The sequence below is a fragment of the Hemibagrus wyckioides genome, linkage group LG18, assembly GCF_019097595.1.
Source record: "Hemibagrus wyckioides isolate EC202008001 linkage group LG18, SWU_Hwy_1.0, whole genome shotgun sequence".
Lineage (NCBI taxonomy): Eukaryota > Metazoa > Chordata > Actinopteri > Siluriformes > Bagridae > Hemibagrus > Hemibagrus wyckioides.
In genome coordinates this window covers 18781296-18805774 of record NC_080727.1, presented here as the reverse complement: position 1 = coordinate 18805774, position 24479 = coordinate 18781296, and the positions used below count along the sequence as shown (strand labels likewise).

The 24479-nt window shown below is 39.3% G+C and overlaps 3 long non-coding RNA genes across 3 annotated transcripts; 2 read left to right on the top strand and 1 right to left on the bottom strand.

The window, feature by feature from the left end:
• The first annotated feature begins 200 nt into the window (after positions 1-200).
• LOC131369577 (uncharacterized) lies at positions 201-4556 on the top strand. The gene is made up of 4 exons (XR_009207280.1): positions 201-569; positions 2504-2554; positions 3211-3300; positions 4289-4556. It is a non-coding gene; the product is annotated as an uncharacterized LOC131369577 (long non-coding RNA).
• Positions 4557-14489: 9933 nt separating this feature from the next.
• Positions 14490-18631, bottom strand: LOC131369576 (uncharacterized). The gene is made up of 4 exons (XR_009207279.1): positions 18286-18631; positions 16871-16921; positions 15698-15787; positions 14490-14590 (listed from the first exon to the last, which is right to left on the bottom strand). It is a non-coding gene; the product is annotated as an uncharacterized LOC131369576 (long non-coding RNA).
• Positions 18632-22149: 3518 nt separating this feature from the next.
• LOC131368821 (uncharacterized) lies at positions 22150-23152 on the top strand. The gene is made up of 3 exons (XR_009207204.1): positions 22150-22299; positions 22477-22554; positions 22923-23152. It is a non-coding gene; the product is annotated as an uncharacterized LOC131368821 (long non-coding RNA).
• The last annotated feature ends 1327 nt before the right edge of the window (positions 23153-24479 follow it).

Below are 24479 nucleotides of genomic sequence, written 5' to 3'. Positions count from 1 at the left end.
TTATAGTTTATATCAATAAATAGTTAAAAGTTACCATGAGTACTGATGAATATACAATGTTTTTTCTGAGGATGTTTCTTTTGCTCTTTTTGATGAAGAAAAAAGGGATGAAAAAATAAATGACACTTCACTTTAATTAGTACACAGTAATAGTTTGAAAAAAAAAGGACAGAACATTAAAGATACTTAAAACCACTTAGAAACACCACAGAAAAAAAAACCTTGTCCTGTTTCCTTCCTGCTCTAGATCCACTCCCCCAGTCGCATCTGAGAAGCTCAGTAGAACTGCACCCACAACGGAATTCACCAGATGTCTACAGGATGATCATCTTCAGAGGATTACCTTAAAGACTTTCAATTAGTTTTAATTAAAACAGTCAGCTTATTATTCCTAGTGCCGTCCACATGGAGACAGAACTTCCAACAGAAATCTTCACTTCTTTTGAGAAAGGCTGAAGATTTTAACAAGCTTCAGTAGTTGATCAGAGCTGAAGAACAAACTCAATTCTTCTGAAGAGGATCTGCAATTGAAAAAAATCGGGGGCCAGGATGGTTTTTGTGATCTTGTGGTAAGTCCTGAGTCGAGATCCAGATTTTTTCACGTACACGTTATATATGTACAGAATTATGCACGAAGTGAAATGAAAAACCCGCCTTGCTCCTCCTACAGCTGTGCTTAGACATCTTTCAATTTAAGAAACCGCATAAAACAATCCTTAATTAATTTCTTTACTGTTACTCCAATATAAAATTTTTGGTTGGAATAAAACTATGTATATTGTTTCATAACAAATATCGATACATCCATTAACATGGAAACATTCATTTGTCTAGCTTGATATATAAAATTAAGGCTGATTGCATATTCATGTGGTTATACTCCGGACCACTTGGTGGCACTTTATTGGGTTACATTTGCTGCGTTTGTCAAACATATTCAACAATAATGGTAAGCTACCGTAGCCTTAAATATGAAATTATATATATAAATTTAGATTTAATACACTTCAACTAATAACTGTAAGTAAATATCATGCGTCTAATTCCTAATGTTCAATAATCAATCTTGTCTTAACTTCTCAGGACGTCGTTTATTTGTTCGGCTCCATTCGAGAGCTGCTTATTGTTTACCAAGCGTTCCGGTCTTTTAAGATACGAACAGATCTTACGTAGTAATTTGCACATACACTGGTGTTCATGATCAATCATTATGAAATAGAATTGAAATATTTAACAATCGATATTCAGAATGCAAGCTTAATATGTGGATTAATTGAAGCTTCGTCATGGGAAGGCCTCGTTTGTGGAGGCCTCAAACGATTTCCGTCAAACAAATAAGTAACAAATAACGATATTATTAAAAGGTTCACAAAAAGGCAAATTGCAGTGAACTTACCATGTTATAACTTGCTTATAGTCTTGCTTATAGCATATAGTCGACCGTGCCACTAGCCAATAATAGCTGCATGCTAAATGCTAATTATGCTAACAAAGAAATGAGTAGACATTAAGCTAACCGAGATCAGTTTAATCATTAAATATGAATTGTTTTCATTCCATTTTTTTTTCATTTTTTGATTGGACGACTTGATTAGCTAACAAAAACTAATAAAAGATGAAAAAACATGCAATATTCTTGATTGATAGACAATGATTCGATCTCAAATGTTATAGAGCAGTGAGTTAGCACAAGGATCTGAATGTATTTTGAAGAAAAGTAAGGCAAATAAGTCAATGTTGGAGTGCACTAAATGTATTTAATTGAATCATGTACATGAACATGAACAAACCAGCAACATTTTCGCTAACCTGGTCACGATCTCGACAATCAAACAATAAATTCAACAAATTCAACAAATCCCAACTTCCGGTATTTAGATTCGGAGTTGAGGAAATGAGCAGCATTCGTTACCTCGCTGTAATTCAACTTTTTTGCTCATTTATGTGAACTTCGGTCATGTAGTAGTAAATAAACATTAATGAACGCAGGTGTATTTAGGTTAGGAAAGTTCTAAACAAACGTCAGTACAGTATGTTGAGAAGTGATAACTGACATTACTGATTAATTACTAATTGATTCATTAGTAACAGATTAATTACTGATTACTTAATAATTGATTAATTACTAACAGATTAATTGCTAATTGATGTTCATTAATAAAGTAAATAATGTCAGTTATGGGAAGCTTAGCTTAATTTTTTAACCAATGTGTGAGCTTAGAAATACTCCTCCTACTACTACTACTACTAGTAGTTTGCATGTTCTCCCCGTGCTTGGTGGGTTTCCTCTGGGTGATCCGGTTTCCTCCCACAGTCCAAAGACAAATTGCCCGTAGTGTGTGATTGCCTGAGTGAATGAGTGTGTGTGTGTGTGCCCCGAGATGGGTTGGCACTCCGTCCAGGGTGTATCCTGCCTTGATGCCCAATGACGCCTGAGAATTTAGATAAACAGTATAGACAATCAAATGAAAGGAAATAATAATAATGATGATGTTGATTTCAGGGCTGTCTGATGTCACAGCTCCATCGCTTGTGCTCTCCCTCAGCTGAACAGGTAACTATGCTGCTTTTTCTCTAATTACGTTATCATTCACAGCATTTAGCAGAATTGTATTCTCATGATAGTTTACAAACTCACAGTGACTGAAGTCCCTCTGCGAAATTCGTTTTTACGAGTTGGGTTGTTACAAATTGTAATTACGATGTCTAGTTCGGTCAAGTCACTTCGGTTTCATCAAAGGTTTCTGTAATTAGTTCATTGTAAATTTGATCGTTACATTTTATATCGTAATTTCTGTGCTGCACAAACCGAAAACAAATAAAATCAGCTTCTGAGACGAGTAAACATTCAATTTCAGCAAACTACAGACACAGGATCATCATTTCCTGATACGCCTCCGACTCGGAAACTCTGAGCTCAAAGACAATCCAGATTTTCCCACTCCTAATTACGACTTTTTTTTTTTAATATCTTTCCGACGCACCATAATTATATCGGTCTAATCACCCTTTTAGAGGTTTTGTCTATTCTATTGGTTTATACTGCATCTAGTCTTGTTAATGAGCTTTAAACCCTAATTAAGTTGCAAGCCTCTTAAGCTCAGCAGTTTACTTATTTAATTCGATCACAGAATAAAGACAGCATTACAACACAAAGATGGCATTTCCTTCACATGCTGGAATGTAGGAATATTTCTCCATGTTTTGCAGCTTTCTGCTCAGTGTGTGGATGACCCGATGGCATTTAAAGCTGTGATCGTCTTTGAGGATCAGGAATTCCCTATGCCAAAGCTGCTGCAAGTAAGTTTCCTTGTCATGATTGCTCTCATTAATATGCTACAGATAAGAACAAGGTTCATGTTATGTGACATGTCGAAACATCTCTTCAGATCTCTAAGGGTTAAACAACATTCAGCTGCTAATTGATTCTTTTTTGCTAATGTCACCGATTGCATTCTGGGAAGGATGTTGCCTTCATGCTTCTCAGATGAGTAAGCATTCAATTTCAACAAATTTACCAATAAACTACAGATACTGCATCAGTTGATTCCACCAGGTTTTCTTACTGACACGTCCCTAACACACAAATTCAAACACGTTCAGTCAAAAACTAGCGTTGAAGCCCACTATGACCAACATGACCTACAGTCTCAAAATTCAAAATTGAGCCAAAAACAAGGTTCCAACATTTATACATAGAGGCCAGAGCTCTAAAAGTGATTAAAGTGTTTTTTTTTTGGAATAAGCATTCCATTCAAATTCCAACAAATGACCATTAATCAGTGTTAAATCAACACAATATCATTTACAGCTTTATCCAGAGCTACTTACTTTTATTTCACTTTATGCCTTGCTCAGGGGCCCAGTAGTGGCAGCTTGGTGGTGCTGGGATTTGAACTTAACACCTACCTAACCTCTGAACTACAACATCCCACTAACAAGTTGAATTTCTAAGATGTTAGATATTATATTATTTGTAAGCCACCCTTTAACCAGAACTACCTAAATACATATAATTAATATAATGCACTTGAGGGTTGAGGGCCATACTCAGGGGCCCAAATGTTTTGAACACACAACCTTCTGATCTGTAGTCCAGCGTTCCAACCACTAAGCTACCAATCCCCTGACATTAATCTGTAAAGCTGCTTTGAGACCATGTCCATTGTTAAAAGTGCTATACAAACAAAATGGGACTGAATTGAATTGAACTGCATGCTGAGTGAACCATAGACTCAGAGAAGACTCTCACAATGTTATACTAATAATTTTTTTTTTTACAATTCAGGTGGAAGATAATCGTGAGTGCAACAATGGAGAAGACGTCATCCATTAAAAATATGGAAACTGTTACATAATTACAGCTGCTGCAGTATATAATAAACAGTTTCCAGATTCATGTTAATTCTCTAGTGATGTTGTGTTTTGTATGAATGGGTTGTATGAGAGGTGCTTACCTGAGAACAAAAGCAGCTGGGATGGGACTTAAAATTGGTGTTTCCATCACACACACACACACACACACACACACACACACACACACACTTTAGACAATTTAGAGATCCCTGAAAGCCTGAGAGAAACATGCAACTCCACAAACAAAGGCTTTTCTATATCTTTTGATTATTTTAACAAACTTATTTAAACAGCTGAGATTTTAAGGGTGTACCGCACACAGCGCCTCTAGCTGTCGGAATTGCTCCATCTATAAAGTATTTTAAAACTTGATGATTTTAAACTTGATATTTTAAAACATGATTTTCAATTCATTGATTAATTATACAACCCCTGGCAAAAAGTATGGAATCACCACTCTTGAAAGATGTTCATTCAATTGTTTAATTGTGTAGAAAAAAACCAATCACAGACATGCCACAAAACTATTTTCATTTAACATTCCAACCATCTGGCTTTATGAAACACTTACAAAAATAAAAACGAAAGAAAATTATAGTCAGTTGCAACTGTTTTTACAGATCAAACAGAGGAAAAAAAATATGGAATCACACAATTCTGAGGAAAATATTATGGAACGACCGCTCAAAAACACCACTAGTACTTTGTTGCACCACCTCTGGCTTTTATAACAGCTTGGAGCCTTGTTGTGGACCATTTTCTTTAATTTCCACCATAGATTTTCAATTGGATTGAGGTCCGGACTATTTGCAGGCCAACACACTTAAAATCCAGCTCAGTGCATCTACTGCAATGGTTTTGGGAAGCGTTAGGAAACTAGAGAACCTGCAGCAATCCCATTTGGACCCCTGTAGGCAGAATACTCTGTACACACAGCAATCCGAGCTCAGGATCGAATCAGGATCCCTGGAGCTGGGAGGCTGTGAGGCTGTGAGGCAACACTGCTTTGCTCCACCCTGCCTCCTGCAAACAAACATCTACAGCATATTATCAGTTCTATATGTAACTGTGAATTGATGCAACACATCACAATCAGCCAATCACATGGCAGTAGCACAAAGTCATGCAGATACAGCTCAAAAGTCTCAGTTCATGTTCACATCAAATATCAATCAATCAATATTTCAGTTTGGCCGGAAAAGCCTTAGAGAGAGACACACACAGAAAGAGAGGCAGAGAAAGAGAGAAGCAGAAAGAGAGAGAGAGACAGAGAGAGAGACAAAGAAAGAGAGTGATCAGAGCAGAACAGCCAGACTGTTTTGTGCTGACTTGGAGAAAACTAATATAAAATAATGTTATAATGTGTTTTTGATGCTAAACGATCTGTGCCGGAAAAAGTTCTTTGCTAGTGATTCTCTTGATATAAATAAGCTTTTTTGGTAAAATATATTAATTAAATAATATTGATTAAATTGAGTAATTGATTAAATTGGCACTTCATTTGGGTAATACAAATGTATAAATGTGGGTGTGTTTTACATTTAATATTTAATTTTCTAAAGATCATATTTCAGCATCCTTTAAGAAATGTCTGCATTTAAGAAACACACATAATACTTATTTATTCATTTAATTTATTTATTCATAAATGAATGAATTCCTTCCATCCTTCATGTTACTACTAAACGCAAAAGAATCAATATTGCTAGGCTGTTGCAAAAACGTTAGCGGTGACAGGAAGTGGCAGGTACGGTAGTGACACTCCCTGTGTGGACTTCTTATTTCCGGTTTCTTTCCACGTCCCAAAAACGTGCCAGTTGGTGGATTGCCTATTGTAAATTTCCCCAAGGTCTAAATGGGTGCGGTTCTGTGCACTCACCTCAGTACAGTGAGTTTTAAGTTTTAAGAGGCCATGAATTATTTTTTTTTTCTTTCATGTTTTCTCATGTACACCTGCCCAGTCTTCAGGACTTGTACAACTCTAGAATGAAGAAACGGGTAGGTAACATCATCACAAACCCCTCTCACCCTGGCCACAACCCGTTTGCACTTCTCCCTTCAGGAAGATGCTACAGATCTCTGTGCACTGTGTGTACATCTAGGCAAAAAATATTTTTTTTCTCCAATTTCTCCATCTCCAGTTTAAACAGCTAACACAGGAAATATTACCTGTGTTCTGTAATTCATTTCTGTTATTGATTCTCCATCTCTAATTACTGCCTCTTTCTCTAGCACTATGTAAATACATAAGCATATATCTTTAACTAGATTTGTAAAGTTCGTTGCGACAAACTTTGATGTTGGTCATCACAGTCACAGTAAAGTCATCACATGATGTCACCCGGACAAGCGTCACACAATTCCCCTTATTGTGCTGAATGTTTTGATATGTCACATGTGTATGTTGGGGTAATGTTGAAATTCTGCTTATTTTGGGGGCGTGGCGTGGACGTGACGTCACGTGACGTCATCCGGACACACGTCACGCACTTCCCCTCATTGTGCTGAATGTTTTGAAATATCACGTGTATGTTGGAGTAATTTTGCAAATCCACTTATTTTGGGGGCGTGGTGCGGACATGACATCATGTGACGTCACCCAACACACGTCATGAAGTTCCCCTCATTGTGCTGAGTGTTTTGATATGTCACATGTGTATGCTGGTTTTGTCATTTTGCCATTTTTGGGGCGGGGCTATATGGGAAAACCAGAATTCCAATCAGATCCCAAATCCAAATCCAAAATTTACAGCTTCATCCTGCCCAAGATTCTGAAGGAGCTGGCTGAGTTTGGTGTCGATATCTCGAAAGCCGGCCGAGTTATAAACATCCAAATTTTTGAATTGAATTCTATCTGCAAAAAAAGGCCACTTTGAGCTTCTGTACCGGGAATACTGGAATTCTGATTCCTTAGAAAAGTAACAGCAACAAACTTCAGACCAGACCCAACAAACCTGCCAAGTTTGGTGCATGTAGCTCGAAAGCTCTAGGAGGAGTTACTCTTGATAATTAATTGTCTAAGAAAAATAATCCTAAGAAGCTTAAATAGGAAAACAGTATGTTGGCTTGAAAAAATAATTATACAGCTGTATATAGAGTGTATAATGCACAAAACTGCACATAAATCCTCTGTTCCAGATTCATACACATATTATTATTTATTAAGGCCATGTCCACACGTAGCCGGGTATTTTTAAAAACTGAGATTTTTCTCTGCGTTTTGGCCTTTTGTCCACATGAAAATGCAGTTTAAGGTCGCTGAAAAGGGAGCTTTTGAAAAACTCCTTCCAAGGTGAAGATTTTCCAAAACTTTGTTTTCAGTGGTGTTGTGTGGACGGGGGAAACAGAGATTTTGACGAATTGTCTCCTTGATTTGACGTCAGCTTTGTTTATGAAGATATTTTGTGCAATGGCAGACTTACGTAAACTAGTGACTGTGTCAACATTGCTTACTGGACTTTTCACATGCAAGCACATACACACACAGTTACTCGCACATTATGTTAACAGACAGAGGTGCCGGAATGTAATATGAAGCTCACTGCTGCTACATACAAAACTCCGACAACACAGACCACGCAGACAGCCATGGCGGTTTTGGAAGAGACCCAGTCGGACTTCTACATAGTGGGACAACTTTGCAGAGGAATGGCAAGAAAACATTTGCATGTCAAGGGCATCACTGTTGTTGCTGAGTGAGCTGTCAGTCCAAACATATGACTCTAACTTTCCCGCGACGCCCCATTGTTTTTAAACTACCGGAACCGGTAATGGCGTTTTGTCTAGGCTTTTGATTGACCAACATGGCTTTACACTTAGATGTATATCACCCCCTGTTGATTAGGCATGCTCCTGACAGCAGATATTTTTTAACACATACGTCGTGTGTACAGAAAAGCAGAAAAATATGGCTCAATTTTCTCTTGATTTTGAAGTAACAAAAGATGTGTTCTCATTATAACGACTCTTTTCTAGTGATCACGACAGAAAAGTTTTTTCTCATTGTAATGATTTAATTTTCTTGTGGTCACGACTCAATTTTCTTGTGATCTCGACAGAAAAGTTTTCTTTCTCATTATAATGGCTCGATTTTCTATTGATCTCGAGGTAACAAAAGTTGTGTTCACGTTATAACGACTCAATTTTCTCGTGATCGTGACAGAAAACTTTTTCCTCGTTGTAACAATTTAATTTTCTCGTGGCCACGGCTTGGCGCTGCATCATGACTGATGCTGTGGGAACACTTTGTCAAGGAAGTGTGTCTGAAGCTCTGTGTGCACACACCAATTAATTGGCTCGGATAGGACACCTGATGGAAGAATACATGCCAGCATGTCCATATAACGGCATCTACATCACATTCATTCAGCTTTTTTGTCTACAGGAAGCGTTCCGTTGTATGAGTGTTGAGTGTCTGTCGAAGGCAGGTATGGCTAAAAACTTAAGAGGTGTGTGCATCTGTGTCTGTGTTTTCTTATGGAGGATGACACACATGCTCTTTGCGTGGTTTGCTTGGGTGAGGAGCATGCCCTGGTCGACTCTCGAGGGATCCGGCTGCGTGCATTGCGGGAGATTTCTCCCTTGCAAACTCCGGTCCCATTTGGCATTGTTTATTGTCTGCCGAGGCGGAACGGTGGCTTAGATCATGGGGTTTGCAGATGGAGCTAGCAGAACAAGAGACAGGTTCTTCCCTTTCTGTTGTCCTCACCCTTTGGGAGCTTGCGCTGCGATTTCTCCCAACCCGAAAGTGGATATTTCTCTGTCCGCGTTGGGTTCTGAGGAATTTGATGTTAGTGACAAAGGGAATTCCTCAACTGGAATTGCCACTGCTGCCAGTGGCATTCGAGGAGCTTCTTGACATTACGCGTGCCGTAGGGGAATTAAATGTAGACTGGCCGGAGCAGGAAGCTGGCGTCCTTCGTTAAAGCTAGACTACCGCTTCCTTCCTGACACATCTCCCCCCCACGCAGACAGCTGCCTTTTTTCCAGACTTCCATGCTGAGTATCAAGGTCCTGCGAAAATCCATATTTGGCATGCCATTTTTCTCTGGCTTCCTCAGCCTTTTCAGCCATTATAGGGCTGGATGAGCATGGCTATGTTGCCATGCCTAAGGTGGAACAGACATTTGCGGGCTATCTCTCCCTACATTGGCAACATGGAGGAAGCCAGCACTCCCTTCTAAACCATATAGGGCGACTTCAGCCCTTGTGGGAAAAGCATACACAGCAGCCTGCCAAGCCGGTGCGTCCCTGCACACCATGGTGGTTTTGCAGGCTTACCAGGCTGACCTGCTGAGAGAGTTTGACTGCGCTGAAGTTCTGAGGTCTGATGCAGTCTCTGAGCTGCATAGAGCCACGGATCTTGCGCTCCGTGCCACAAAGCAGATGGCCCACATCATAGGCCGTTTAATGGCTGCGCTGGTTGCCACAGAGAGGCACCTGTGGCTCAGTCTTACGGGGATAAAGGACAAGGACAAGTCCTGTCTCTTAGACACCTCAGGACCTATTTGGTGATGCTGTCAGCGCTGTCATCGACTGGCAGCAGGAGATGAAGCGTCAATCTGTGGCGTTTAAAGAGTTTACCCCTCGCTGCAACAAGAAGCCTGGGCCATCATCCAGCCTCACCTTCAATTACCCTTCTTGGGGGTAATTTTGGATTCCACCGCAGTGCAGGCATGTCTATCTCCTGGTGGTTTCCATACTGCTAGCAGTGAATACTATTCAGCTAGAACAAAGTGCTTGGCTTCATGGTGGCAGCAGCCAACGATATCCCACTCAGAGGTGCAGGCTTTTATCCCCGTGGGGATCCTCTAAGTGCCATAAGGGTTATGCGTTGTGGGCTTCGTACCCTCTGGGCGTGGATGCTCTGGTACAGACCTGGCCGAGGCTGCGTCTATAGCCTTTCCCCCGGTAGCTCTGCTCCCAGAAGTCCTTGCCAGAGTGCGGCATGAAGGGGTCCACCTTCTTCTAGTGGCTCCCTGCTGGCCCGCTCGAGTTTGGTTTGCGGACCTCATCTCCCTCCTAGATGGCGCTCCTTGGGAGATTCCCGTCAGTAAAGATATCCTCTCTCAGGGGCGATTCTCCACCCCCACCCAAAGATATGGAAGATCTGGGTCTGGCCACTGAGGGGGACCAGTTCCTAGAGGCAGGCCTCTCATCAGAGGTGGTGTAGACTCTACTGAATGCTAGGGCTCCCTCCAATAGGAAGCTGTATGCTCTAAAGTGGACGCTTTTTAGTCTCTGGTGCGCTCAACGTAAGCAGGACCCACTGCACTGCCCGATCGGTACAGTGCTGGGATTCCTACAGTCTCGCCTTTCTCGGGGCCGGTCCCCTTCTACTTTAAAGGTGTACGTGGCCGGCATTGCTGTGAACCACGCCCTTGTCCTCGGTGTCTCCCTAGGTAGGCACCTTCTGGTCTCTTGCTTTCTGTGCGATGCCAGGTGGCTGAGGCCTTCCTGCAGACCACGCCACCCCTCCTGGGACCTCTCGGTGGTCCTGGACAGGTTGCTGGAAGCCCCCTTTTGAGCCCATGGAGTCAGCCTCAGAGAAGTTTCTGACTCTTAAGAGTTCTGCAGGCTCTATTGGTTGCCCCCGTCTGCCTAGAGTTTGCCCCTGGCATGTTCAAGGCTATCTTGCACCCCTGGGCTGGATATGTCCCAAAGTTGCCTAGGATGGCCGGTTGTCCAGTCATCCTGCAGGCCTTCTGCTCGGGGTGTGGCCAGCGACGCAGCATTGAGTTCCCTCAAAAGCGAACTACAACAGGTTATGTATGTAACCTGGTTCCCTGAGAAGGCAACGAGACGATGCGTCGCTGGCCACACCCCATGCATCCTTTCGCGCTTCCTTCAGACAAAGGCAAGCTGAATGAATGTGACGTAGATGCCCTTATATGGACATGCTGGTGCATATTCCTCCATCACGTGTCCTATCTGAGCCAATGAATTGGCGTGTGTGCACAGGGAGCTACATACGTAACCTGTTGTAGTTTTCTTGTTATAACAATTCAATTTTCTTGTGATCTCGACAGAAAAGTTTTTTCTTGTTATAACGATTTAATTTTCCTGTAATCTCGACAGAAAAGTTTGTTTTCTTGTTATAATGACCTCATTTTCTCGTAATATATCAACATAATAGTTGATTTCTTGTTGTAAAGATTTAATTTTCTCATGATCACGACTCAATTTTCTCGTGATCTCGACATAAAAGTTTGCTTTCTCATTATAACTACTCAATTTTCTTGTGATCTCAACAGAAAAGTTTGTTTTTTTGTCATAACGACTCAATTTTCTTGTGATTGCGACAGAAAAGTTTTTTCTCGTTGTAACGATTTAATTTTCTTGTGGTCAAGACTTAATTTTCTCGTGATCTTGACAAAAGTTTGTTTTCTCATTATAATGACTCAATTTTCTTTTGATATTTAATGGGAGACAGATCTGGAATGCAGGCAGCCCAGTCTAGTATCCATACTCTTTTACTACGAAGCCATGCTGTTGTAACATGTGCAGAATGTGGCTTGGCATTGTCCTGCTGAAATAAGCAGGGACGTCCCTGAAAAAGACGTTGCTTGGATGCCAGCAAATTTTGCTCCACTTGTTTTTCCCTTTCAGCATCAGTGGTGACACCACAGATGTGCAAGTAACCCAGGCCATAGGCACTAACACACCCCCATACCATCGCAGATGCTGGCTTTTGAACTTTGCACTGATAGCATCTGGATGGTCCTTTTCTTCTTTAGCCCGGAGGACGCGACATCCATGATTTCAATTTAAAATGTGGACTCATCAGATCATAGCACAATTTTCCACTTTGCATCAGTCCGTTTCAGATGAGCTTGGGCCCAGAGAACCCAGTGGCGTTTCTGAATGTTGTTGTTGTATGGGTTGCATGGTACAGTTTTAACTTGCGCTTGTAGATGTTGCGACGAAATGTGTTAACTGACAGTGGTCTTCCAAAGTGTTCCTGAGCACACATGGTAATATCCTTTGTAGAATAATGTCTGTTTTTAATGCAGTGCCACCTGAGGGATCGAAGGTCATGGATATTCAGTGTTGGTTTTTGGCCTTGCAGCTTAAGTACAGAGATTTCTCCGGATTCTCTGAATCTTCTGATGATACTATGGACTGTAGATGATGGAATACCTAAATTCTTTGCAAATGTACATTGAGGAAAGCTGTTCCTTAACTGTTGGCCTATTTGCACGCTCAACTTTTTCCAATTAACTTCACCTGTGGAATGTTCAAAACAGGTGTTTTTGGAGCATTCCCCAACTCTCCCAGTCTTTTGTTGCCCCTGTCCCAGCTCTTTTAGAACGTCTTACAGGCATCAAATTCAAAATGAGTGAATATTTGCGGTTTGAACATTGCATATATTGTCTTTGTTGTGTTTTCAGTTGAATATGGGTCAACAAGAATTTGCAGGTCACTGTATTATGTTTTTATAGATATTAGATAATAAGATATTATCCCTTTTTTAAAAGTGTAAGCCAATTTTATATTTCTCTGTGGTGTGGTAGTATAGATGATGTATTCCTAGTGAGTTTTTAAGGGTTCATTTAGGCCTATTGTTTAATTTATAATTCGTCTGGTAATCTACCTGTTACATCAACTAATAGGGTTAGCATACAAGATCAGCAGTCTGGTGGATTACATGAATAAGGTGGAGGTGACGGCGAAAGCAAAGGTGGCCTAGGATGGAGTCAAATTCCCAGTCTGAATTATTGTCCTATTGTCCCAGTCTGCCACTGCTCATGATCACTACTTAATTTTTTTTTCTGTGTGTTCGGCATAAGACCTCTGTTCTAGAGGCAGCATCATGGATGATCTGATTCGCTTTTACTTTAATCAGTGATTCACTCAGACTGAAAGAGCTTTATGTCTGTCAATGATTGACATCTTCCACAAAATTGTCTGACACTTGTGAAAAAGGCACAAAGATATACACCAGAAACATTCATGATTTTTTTTATGTCGAGATCACAAGAAAATTAAGTCTTGATCACAAGAAAACAAGAAAAAAGAGAAAAATATAATAATGCATGGCCCCAGAATGGGTGTCTACCACCTCTCATCATCTCCATTCATTAATCATCATTCAAATATTGTAAGTCTTTCCATGGCATGTGCTGAAGCCACACTTTCATTTCTCATTTTCACAATCACACACTTCTTATTCATTTAACTTCTATTAGTGGAGCCTGGGTTCATATGTATTTATTTTCATATTTTGTAAATCGAATGAGTAAAATATTCTATAAAACTAATTTTGTTAAGTCATAGCTACATTAGTCTGTTAATTATCTATCAGTTAATTAATACTCATAATAATCAAATATTTTAAGATATCGCTTATTGAAATCTAATGGACTACAGTGTCTGACATGTTCGTTACATCTCAGTGTTGTTATCATGCACTACAGAACAGTGTTTTTTTGACGTTTATTTACACACATGTAAGTAACTATATATATCAGTTTATCGAGACAGGATTTGGTTTAAATGTTACGGTTTTTAAGCTAAATGTCTGTTAAGTAAATTTTACTCACTGATTATAATCCATTTGTGGTAGATGGGCGTGGCTTCACTCAGTTGAGGGTGGTTGGTTGTTGCATTGTTGTTGATGTGCTTTTTCGGGATAAATACGAAATACATATTTTCCGATTTAAGAAGTACGACTGACATAAATTGTGTAAAATCCGTTTTTTTTTTTTTTTTTTTACAATAGCAATAAGTTGAGGGAAAAATGCTGCAAAACCTTTCATAAAGCAAGGTATCTATTAAGGCAGGATTATGGACTGTATAAAGATTGAAATGGCCTTAAACAATTAAACTGAAAATCTGCCGCGTTTTAAAATGCGTTAACAGATGGATCATTTCGGACAGCTAGAGGCGCCATCTAATGTGCGGTAAAAAATCTCAGCTCTTTAAATACATTTGGGGAAATAATCTCTTTCCAGCTGTTGACAATAGGTACAGAAACCCCTGTGTTTGTGGAGTAGCATGTTCTTCACGTGCTTCCAGGAGCTTCCTCAGTCAATCCGAAGACATGCACTGAAGTGTGTGTGTGTGTTGTTCTCAGGCAAGCACCTCTAATACAACCCACTGATACAAAAGACAACATCACTAGATACTTAACATAAACTTGGAAACTGTTTTATTTCATACTGTCACAGCAGTTATTATGTAACAGTTTTCATATTTTCAGTTGAAGATGTCTTCTCCAATGGTTATCTTCCACCTGAATTGTAAAAAAAACAAAATAAAAAACAAAGAAAAGATTAGTATAACATTGTAAGAGTTTTCTCTGAGTCTCTGATTCGCTCAGCATGCAGGGGATTGGTAGCTTAACGGTTGGAACGCTGGACTACAGATCGGCAGGTTGTGTGTTCAAAACATCTGGGCCCCTAAGTATGGCCCTCAACCCCAAGTGCATTATATAAATGATGTATTTGTAGGTCGCTCTGGTTGAAGGGTGTCTTACAAATAATATAAAATGTAGTTAAATCTTATAAACTGAACTTGTTAGTGGGATGTGGTAGCTCAGTGGCAAGGTTGTGAGCATCACCCAGCTGCCACTGCCAAGAGCAAGGCCCTAAACCCTCAGTTGTATAAAGTGAGATAAATGTAAGTAGCTCTGGATTGTTGAAAATGATATTGTGTTGATTTAACACTGATTAATGGTCACTTGTTCAAGGAATGTAAGCTTGTTTTTAGAGCTCTGGTCTCTATGTATAAATTTTGTAACTCGTTTGTTTTTGACTCAATTCTGAATTTTTAGACTGTAGTTCATCTTGGTGATTGTGGGTTTCATTTCACTTATGGATGATACACTGTAAACACTAGTTTTTGACTGAATGTGTTTGATTTTGTCTTTACAACATGGTGCAAATCTCTCTCTCTCTCTCTCTCTCTCTCTCTCTCTCTCTCAGGAATGACCTCTTAATTCTCAATAATAAACATGTCAAAACATCATTTCGGGAAGATTTTGTTTACAAGTTACACACATGAACACCAAAAAATTGCCGTAGTAAAGAGGATTACTCTGAATTGTCATTAATCTGAGTTGGGGACGTAAGAAAACATTTTCTTGGTGGAAATCAAAGGACGGCCTGTCTGTAGGTGATGGTAAATTTATTGAAATTGAATGCTCATTCATCTGAGAAGCATGAAGGCAACATAATACCCAGAATGCAATAGGTGACACTGGCAAAAAAGAATCAATAAGCAGCTCAGGGGTCTGATGCGTTTTTAAGAGATGTTTTGACATGTCATGAACATTGTTCTTGTTTCTTGCTTCTTACCTTTAGCATAATAATGAGAGCGCTCATGACAGAATGAAACTTACTTGCAGCAGCTGTGTTATGGGGAATTCCTGATCCCCGTAGACGATCACAGCTTTCAACGCCATTGATTGGTCCACACACTGAGCAGAAAGCTGCAAAACATGGAGAAATATTCCTACATTCCAGCATGAGAAGGAAACACCAGCTTTGTGCTATAATGCTGTCTTTATTCTGAGATCGAATTAAATAAGTAAACTGCTGAGCTTAAGAGGCTTGCTTAATTAGGGTTAAAACTTAATTAGCTTAGTTAACAAGACTAGATGCATTATGAACCAGTAGAACAGAAAAACTCCTCTAACAAGGTGATTAGACTGATATTATATTATGGTGCGTTTAAGTCATGTCGGAATGATTGGATTGTCTTTGAGCTCAGATTTTCCAAGTTGTAGGTGTGTGTCAGGAACAGCTGGACAGTTCCCTGCCAGATCACTGGAAGGGGTGCTGGCAGGTGAATCACTGGAGCCTGCTTTGTCATGTGTATTTTGTGACTCTCCTTCTCCATTGTTCTCATTCCCGCCATGTCACCTGTTTCTTATTAGCCCTAATGTTTTGCCCTATATATAGGAATCCTTTTGTACCTGTCTTTGTCGGTCATTGTTTTTGTTTTCGTAATCATGTCTTAGTTATTAGGTTAGTCTTCCCCATGTCTTGTGTTTATGTTATTGAAGCAGTGCTTGTCTGAATCCCACGAATGGGTGCAGGCACCACTACGGAGGTCCGGGTTCATGATAACTGGACGTTATAGTGTGTCAGTAAGAAAACATTGAGGAATCGATGATGCGGCATCTGTAGTTTGTTGAAATTGAATGTGTTCTGATCTCAGAAGATGATGTTAATTGTTTTCGGTTTATGCATCATGCAAATTACGATAATACTATGAAAAGATCAAATTTACCATGAACTATGAACTAACTAAAAAACCTTTGTTGTTTCTTTTTGTAGTAAATTAAGAGAAGCTGAACTTCCATCTCGCTCTGGCCAAAGTGACTTGACCGCACCTGACATCGCAATTATGACTTCCCAACTCGTAAAAACGGACTTGAACTCAGAGTTTGAAGAGTGAGTCTTGTGAACTATCATGAGAAAACAATTCTGTGCATCAATCTGGAAAAAGATGTCTGCTGAATGCTGCGAATGAAAATGCAATTAGAGAAAAAGCAGCATATAGTAGTTACCTGTTCAGCTGAGGGAGAGCACAAGCGACGGAGCCGTGACATCAGACAGCCCTGAAATCATCATCATCATCATCATCACCATCATCATCATCATTATTATTATTACTACTACTATTCTACTAGTAGTAGTAGTAGGAGGAGTATTTCTAAGCTCACACATTGGTTAAAAAACTAAGCTAAGCTTCCCTTAACTGACATTATTTACTTTATTAATGAACATCAATTAGCAATAAATCTGTTAGTAATTAATCAATTAGTAAGTAATCAGTCATCAATCCGTTACTAATCAATTAGTAATCGATCAGTAATGTCAGTTATTACTTCTCAGCATACTTTACTGACGTTTGTTTAGAACTTTCCTATCCTAAATACATCTGTATTCATTAATGTTTATTCAGTACGACATGACCGAAGTCCACATAAGTTCACATAAATGAGCAAAAAAGTTGAATTACAGCGAGGTAACGAATGCTGCTCAATTCCTCAACGCCGGATCTAAATACCAGAAGTTGGGATTTGTTGAATTTATTGTTTGATTGTCGAGATCGTGATCAGGTTAGCGAAAATGTTGCAGGTTTGTTCATGTTCATATAAATGATTCAATTAAATACATTTAATGCACTTCAACACTGACTTATTTGTCTTACTTTTCTTCAAAATTGTCTATCAGTCAAGTAAACTGCATGTTTTTTCATCTTTTATTAGTTTTTGTTAGCCAATCAAATCGTTTAATCAAAAAAATGAAAAAAAAAAAAAAAAATTTAGAATGAAAACAGTTCATATTTAATAGTGAAAGTGAACGAGGCAAGCTTAATAATGTCAACTTATTGTTATTTCTTTAGCATTTATCATGCAGTTATTGCCTAGTGGCACGGTCGACTTTATGTTATTAGCAAGACTATAAACAAGTTATAACATGGCAAGTTCACTGCCGTTGGCATTGTCGTGAATCTTTTAATAATATCGTTATTTGTTACTGAACATTAGGAATTAAATGCATGATATTTACGGTTAGTTGTTAGCTGAAGTGTATTTAAAGCTAAATAAATACATATATATCGTATTTAAGGCGATGGTAGCTTACCATTCTGTTGGAGTTATTTTTCCAAACACAACGTGAAATCGCCACCTAGTGTCCAGTATGAGTATAACAACTGGAAGACGCGTGTTAAAAAAAATCTGGCTTGATTTTTATCAAGTTAGACAATTAAATTATTCCATGTTTATGGATGTATCGATATTTTTTATGAATTAAAAACACCCCACCCTGTTTCGGTAGCCTGCCTATGAGTCAAAGATGTACGCCCTCTGTCAGTGCAAAAGAAAAGCACAAGAGATCCATACCCCCCTAAAAAATACAAAAAAAAAAAAAAAAAAAGTCCGTGAAAAAATACAGATCTCGACACATAACTTACCACAAGATCACAAAAATCATCCTGGCCTCCGATTTCTTCCCATCGCAGATCCTCTTGAACTGAATTAAGTTTGTTCCTGAGCTCTGATCTGATCAACTGCTGAAGGTTGTTTAGATCTTCAGACTTTCTCGAAAGAACTAAAGATTTCTGTTGGATGTTCTGTCTCCATGTGGCACTAGGAATACCAAGGAGAGTGTTTTAAATAAAACTAATAAAAAGCTTGTTAAGTCTTTAAGGTAATTCTCTGAAGAAGTTTGTCCTTTCAGATGTCTAGCGAGATCCTCAGGGGGGTATGGATCTCTGCTTTTTTCTTTTTTCTTTTGCACTGACAGAGGGCGTAGATCTTTGAGTCATAGGCAGGCTCCAAAAACAGGATGGGGTGGGTTTTTTCCTGTGGTTTACTTACAGCACTTTTAACAACATTCAGGGAACATTATCTGTTATTTTCCCTTAGTGTATACTCAGAGGTAACATCCCCAGAGGTAACATCATACCTTCATCAGTACTTTCATCACAGTAACTTTTAACTAATCATTTCATTTAAAAACAAATAGAAATATCTATGAAGAGAAACACTTTGCACTGATGTCTGGAAACTGTTCATCGTCTACATTTTACATCGCAAATGCACCAAGTGACACAAATCTCTGGTGCATTTCCTATGTAAAATGTAAGAAAAAAAAGAACAATTTCAAGACGTTATTGCAAGTGTTTCTGTTTAGAGAAGTCTGTTTTTTAAAATCAAACCATGGGAATTCTTTCAGTAGTTGTGTACTGACCTGCAAAAGACATCTTTAGTCAACACGAAACCTACATGAGTCAGTGTATGTTGTTGTCTGTTCCCTTTGCACAATACACATTTAGTGAAATGTACTTGCACTTCCATCGAAGCTGCATCATAAGCAGATGATTTCGTTCTGACTCACAAAAAACGATGAAGTTATGGGGTAATAGAAATGGAATTCTTTTCTTAATGTATTCCAGCTGAGGAAGTTAAGGTCAGAGAAGCTGAAGCATAGAAGATTCTCTGCTCAGATGCCCAACAGTAAAGCTTTGTCGTGCTGGGGCTTGAACCCCGATCCACATTTCAGAGCCCTAACCACCTAATCTACCCCACTCTGCCCTGCCCTGCCCTGCCCTGCCTTGCCCTGCCTTCCCACCAATCTGTCCAGACATGCCACATCTCTCTCTTTCTGCTGCATGATGATGTGAATACAGTATGACTGTTGTGTAACATGCAAAAGTGTTATTGATAAAGGACAGAAACTACACTTATTTGCTAGGACTTTCTGTTTGTGCTACACCAAGTGAAACCAAAAGTAAAATGTGAATCTTTTGGAAACGTGCACTAACCCTAAACACTAACCCACAACAGTTGACACCTACACAACTAGTCAGATATATTTTAGACTTAAGAATCTCAATGACTCTTAGTGTTTCATCAGTCAGCTCTATGTTCATTTATAAATAGGAATTTAAATGATTCAATGCTCATGCAGACACAGCTGACTTTATTGTAAAGATGATTATAGGCTTGGCGAATTGTTAGAGTGTGTGTTTAAAGCTAATCTTTTTATGATTTATTCAATTAAATGTCGTAAAACATGACATGCCTTGATAAAAAAAAAAATTGTGGGAAGAAAGGTCTCAAGAACCATCAGTGTATCTTTGAGACACAGCAAAATCTTTGTCCATATGATATTGAGTGATGACAGGAAATAGATTACAGGTTGCTGTTTTCCATTTGAACAAATAAACAGTGATAATTAAAATCTTTTGTTGCTTAGAAACAATTTTCCTGCTTCTAGTGATTTGTTATTATTCCAAAAAAATTCATTTAGAATTATGAAGTATAAAATGAACAAATCTTAACCTTCAGTCACACACAACTCCTAAAGTTGGGAGTTTCCCTTTAAAAGTCTATGCGCTTTTCTACCCAGCCACCCGTTATGATGATGAGCTTCCTCCTATAGAACAAAAAGAGAAAAAGACATCCTGTACCAGCACTGCTGCTTTCAATACTGATGTCCACTGCTGTCTGAATATAATCTTTATAGATGGCACACAGAACATTTTTAAGCGGGACTTCCCTGCTTTCTGACTTTTTATTTTTTAGAACATCTAAAGCTGCTCAACAACTCCTGTCACACTGTATGACATTATTTTAACAAAATCTTGGCCAGATTCCATAAGAGACTGTGAGATAATGAGGTAAATGTTCTCCTTGTCAGATTATAGTGTGTAGAGCTGAAATGAAGAATTAACAGAAATGATGAGGCTGGGGCTATTCAATTCCGATTTAATCAGCTACTGTGTGGGTGGATGAACTGATCTAAAGCTGACACTGCTGTAAACTTATAGAAAATCCTGTGTATGGCTATGAGTGTATGGCTATGTGGATTTGTATTACTGTGTAAATGGGAAAGGACCTGATCATTCAGAAGACCAGCACAAGTTGATGTGTTGGAAATGATGTGGTGTTTCTGGTGTTTTTCCTCTTAGTGTAGGAATCATAGTGTACTTCATCACATGGTTCTTTATAAAATAAAAAAAAAAAAAATGAAGGGATGATGGATTCAGTCTTAAATATGAATAGGATTTACTCAAATAAATTTCTGTAACGTAATTAAGGTTAATAAGGCTTCAGTTCAAGTGACCAGTTCATATATTGATATTAATAGCATATTAATAAAACAATAATAATACAATAATAAATTATTTTAAATACATTTCCAGCTCTGTAACTTAATTCCACTTGAAAATCATCATGTTTGAGTTCTGTCTTTCCTGCAAATGTATATAAGTAAATATAAAATATAAAATGAAGCCATCGTCGGAACTGTTCTTTAATTTACTTTCACACCACAGAGTCTGACTGTAGCATCTCCATCTGTACCACCCTCAACGAACTGCCAGAGAGATCGGCTCGACCCTCATGGTTACTTCTGGGCTCACGGACTTTATAAACCATGCTCACTCTACTATCAGTGTAAAGTATTGTTAGTTATTGATGCAATTACAAGTTGTTTGTTTATCGTTTGCTTTCTTTGCTATTGAGCCTGTTTCTGTGTTTCACTGTTGCCGAGTTTGGATTTCGTGTTTAGGATTTGTTTGCTATGCTGTCTGTCTTCCTGGTGTTTACGATTGTTTGCCTGTTTTTCCATCTACATTTCTCGTCTGCCCATTTGGATTTTTGCTTGTTCTTTTGTGGATTTACGAATAAAGATCTGCATATGTGGATGTTCACCAAAACCTCAAGGTTCTATTCAATTAAATTTAATTTTTATTTTCGTCGGTGTACCTCTAAAAACATTGTCACAAGGTAGCTTTACAGAAATCTGGCCACTGGTGACGGTGGCAAGAAAAATAACCGTTTATAAACTACACAAAGAAAAAGCATTAAGAGTAACCAGACTTTTCTTTTACTGTATACTGTTGACTTAAGCCATGATTAGTGTGTTAAAGATTCAGTGTGTATTGCACTGTGTATGGTGCGTGTGTGTTTTGAGATGATTCTGAGATGTGTTTCTGCTCACCACGGTTTTAATGAGTAGTTATTTAAGTTTCCTCAAAGTGTAGTGGAAATTTTAACAAGTAACATAGATGAATAAGTAACCCTTTAGGAACTTTGGTGTGTGTGTGTGTGTGTGTGGAAAGGAAGATGTTAACCAGGTGGCTGTCAGTACCAGGAGCGACTCTACTCGTGGAATGCAAGAACATTGTATATCTTGGCTTTCTATATGCTCTAGCTCCTTTTATGGAAGTGAGATGTACCATTCTTCTTATCTCTTTGCGTTAACTATGTCCTAAACTATGTATAGTTTGTTAATTATTTCAAGTCAGAGTGCAGACTTGCCACCACACTTCTGGAGGTTCCACTGAGATCCCTCGTCTGAGAGCCAGTCTCGGGGTTGATCCCTGATCGGTCTGGTCCGGACCACGCGACTGACTACTGGAGGGGAGAGATCTGGACAATCATGAGACTGCCCCAGTGAAGGGATCTGGAATTAGGTGGTAAGAGTTTAATTTATTTAAACTCTCGCTCTTTCCATCTTCAGGCAATCGGCTTCAGGTAGGCAGAATTTAAGCTTGGATTCTGGCCAACGGTTCTGGGAACTGGTAAAGTTACATGAATAGTTCTGGGAACTAACTATACACTATGGTAGTATTTATTGATGTAACTACTTTCAGCAGACTTTGAGGAAAGCCGTCGCTGGTGCTGACGAGCACAACTGAGTGACCTGCGCAGATAAAATCAGGCTAAAAGAGGTAAATAAGGCATTTGTCTGTTGATCGACTGTTGAGAGAATATAGGAACCAACACGGACAATGGGTAGTGGGGAAAGTAAGGATAAGAGTGATGATTTCTTGAGGTCATGTAAGCATCCTAATGTTCAATTTATGTGGGTGATGGAATGGATTTCCAGAGAAAGGTAGTTTTAGTAAAAGACAATTAGAAAAGTTGAGAGAAAGGTTACAAGAATGTGAGGCTTCAAAGAAAAAAGGGAAAAAGAGAAGAGAAGTAGACTGGGTTGCGTATAATATGTGGGCAACTGAAGCCCAAACCAGAGCACGCAAAACAAATGCACAAACTAACTTTCAATCTTCCTCTCTGAAGTGTACTAAATCTCTTGTAGACCCAGACCTGGACAGCTGCCCTCCCAAACCACCGCCTCAGAGACACAGACAACCACTCCAACTGCACACCTCTGCACCTCAACCATCCACAGCAGCTGAGTGGGACCCTCCTCCCTGTTATATGGGACCTGGAGCCTCTACCCTTACTCCCCTGTGTGCTATCACACCTGTGGCCGAAAGCAAAAGGGGATTCTGAAGGAAACGAGACCAGATGATCCAATTTCCAGCACACTCAATGAGCATGATGCTCACAGAGGCTGCAGCAGATATTACACCCTATGAGGCACACTTGAGAAACAGTTTCATAAATGGATTAAAAGAGGACATTGCAAGAAAACGTCAAACAAACGTGCATTACTTGGGACACTGGAAAGTTATCTCTGATTGAACAACATGCTGTGCACGCAGAGAATACAGAAACATGAGGTTTGGTTGGGTCAGGGACGGGTGAGCAACCAGGGAAGAGTAAGTCTGATCTTTTTGTGCAATGCAATGAAGAAAAGCTTAAGCTAACCATTCCATTTCCACCTGTCACTAGTCCAATGCCTAGCAAAGACTCAGAGGCTGCTATTTCACTTATGAATGAAACTTATGCTAAATATCATGAACCGGAATTTAAGAAAATGCCTGTGATTACATTACTTGTTGAGCAAATACCGATACAGTTTCTAGTTGACTCAGGAGCAGGGCATTCTGTGATATGATTGTGTGAATTTTCTATTTCACCTAGAATGAGCAATCACGCTCTGTGTACTACAGGAGCATCGGGGATGTCAGTAATTGAGACATTCTCTGTGCCCTTAAAATGTGAGATAGTAACTACACAGAAACAATTTGAATTCTCTTCTTTAATTTCTGAGTGTTGCCCAATAAATCTGTTGGGTCGAGATTTGATGTGCAAACTAAACTTAAATTTGATCAGCACATCACTAGGCCTTAGGATAGAATGGGGAGATAACTCCTGCTTTGTACAATATGATCCCAGACCCCTGCTCTATGTGTATGAATGGAAACTGAGTAATTCCTTTCTCACTGATGTCACAAACGCTCTAGTGGAGTAAGCAAAAACTCTCACCTCCTTTTCTCAGACAGACTACATGACACTGAAAGCACTGCACTGTGCTGCGCACATACACAGACACGAACCACATGAGAGTTATGAGAAAGAATGGTACAGGAAGTTAGATAGGCCAGACATATTGATATTGAAGCGTGTGAATGAACACAGATGTGCTGTAGAGGTAGATTTATCTCGGGTTTCAGTTCGGGCTTGTCATCCACACCCATTCCAAATGAATCATGGATCTCCACATCTCTCTCTAATCAAATCTGTCAATGACGAGTGGGAATTTTTGGGAGAATGGATGTTACAGGCTACTCAAAGTCATGATTGGGAACCAACCAGGCGTGGTGATCCTTCCTGATGACGGGACAGATCCCAATCCATGGTACAAAACCGACTTGGCCCTACCTAAATTGGAACTTTCAGATGTACGACTACGAAAAGTGCCCAAGGAATTGTGGGCGAGTGGAAAATATGATGTAGGTCTGATTAA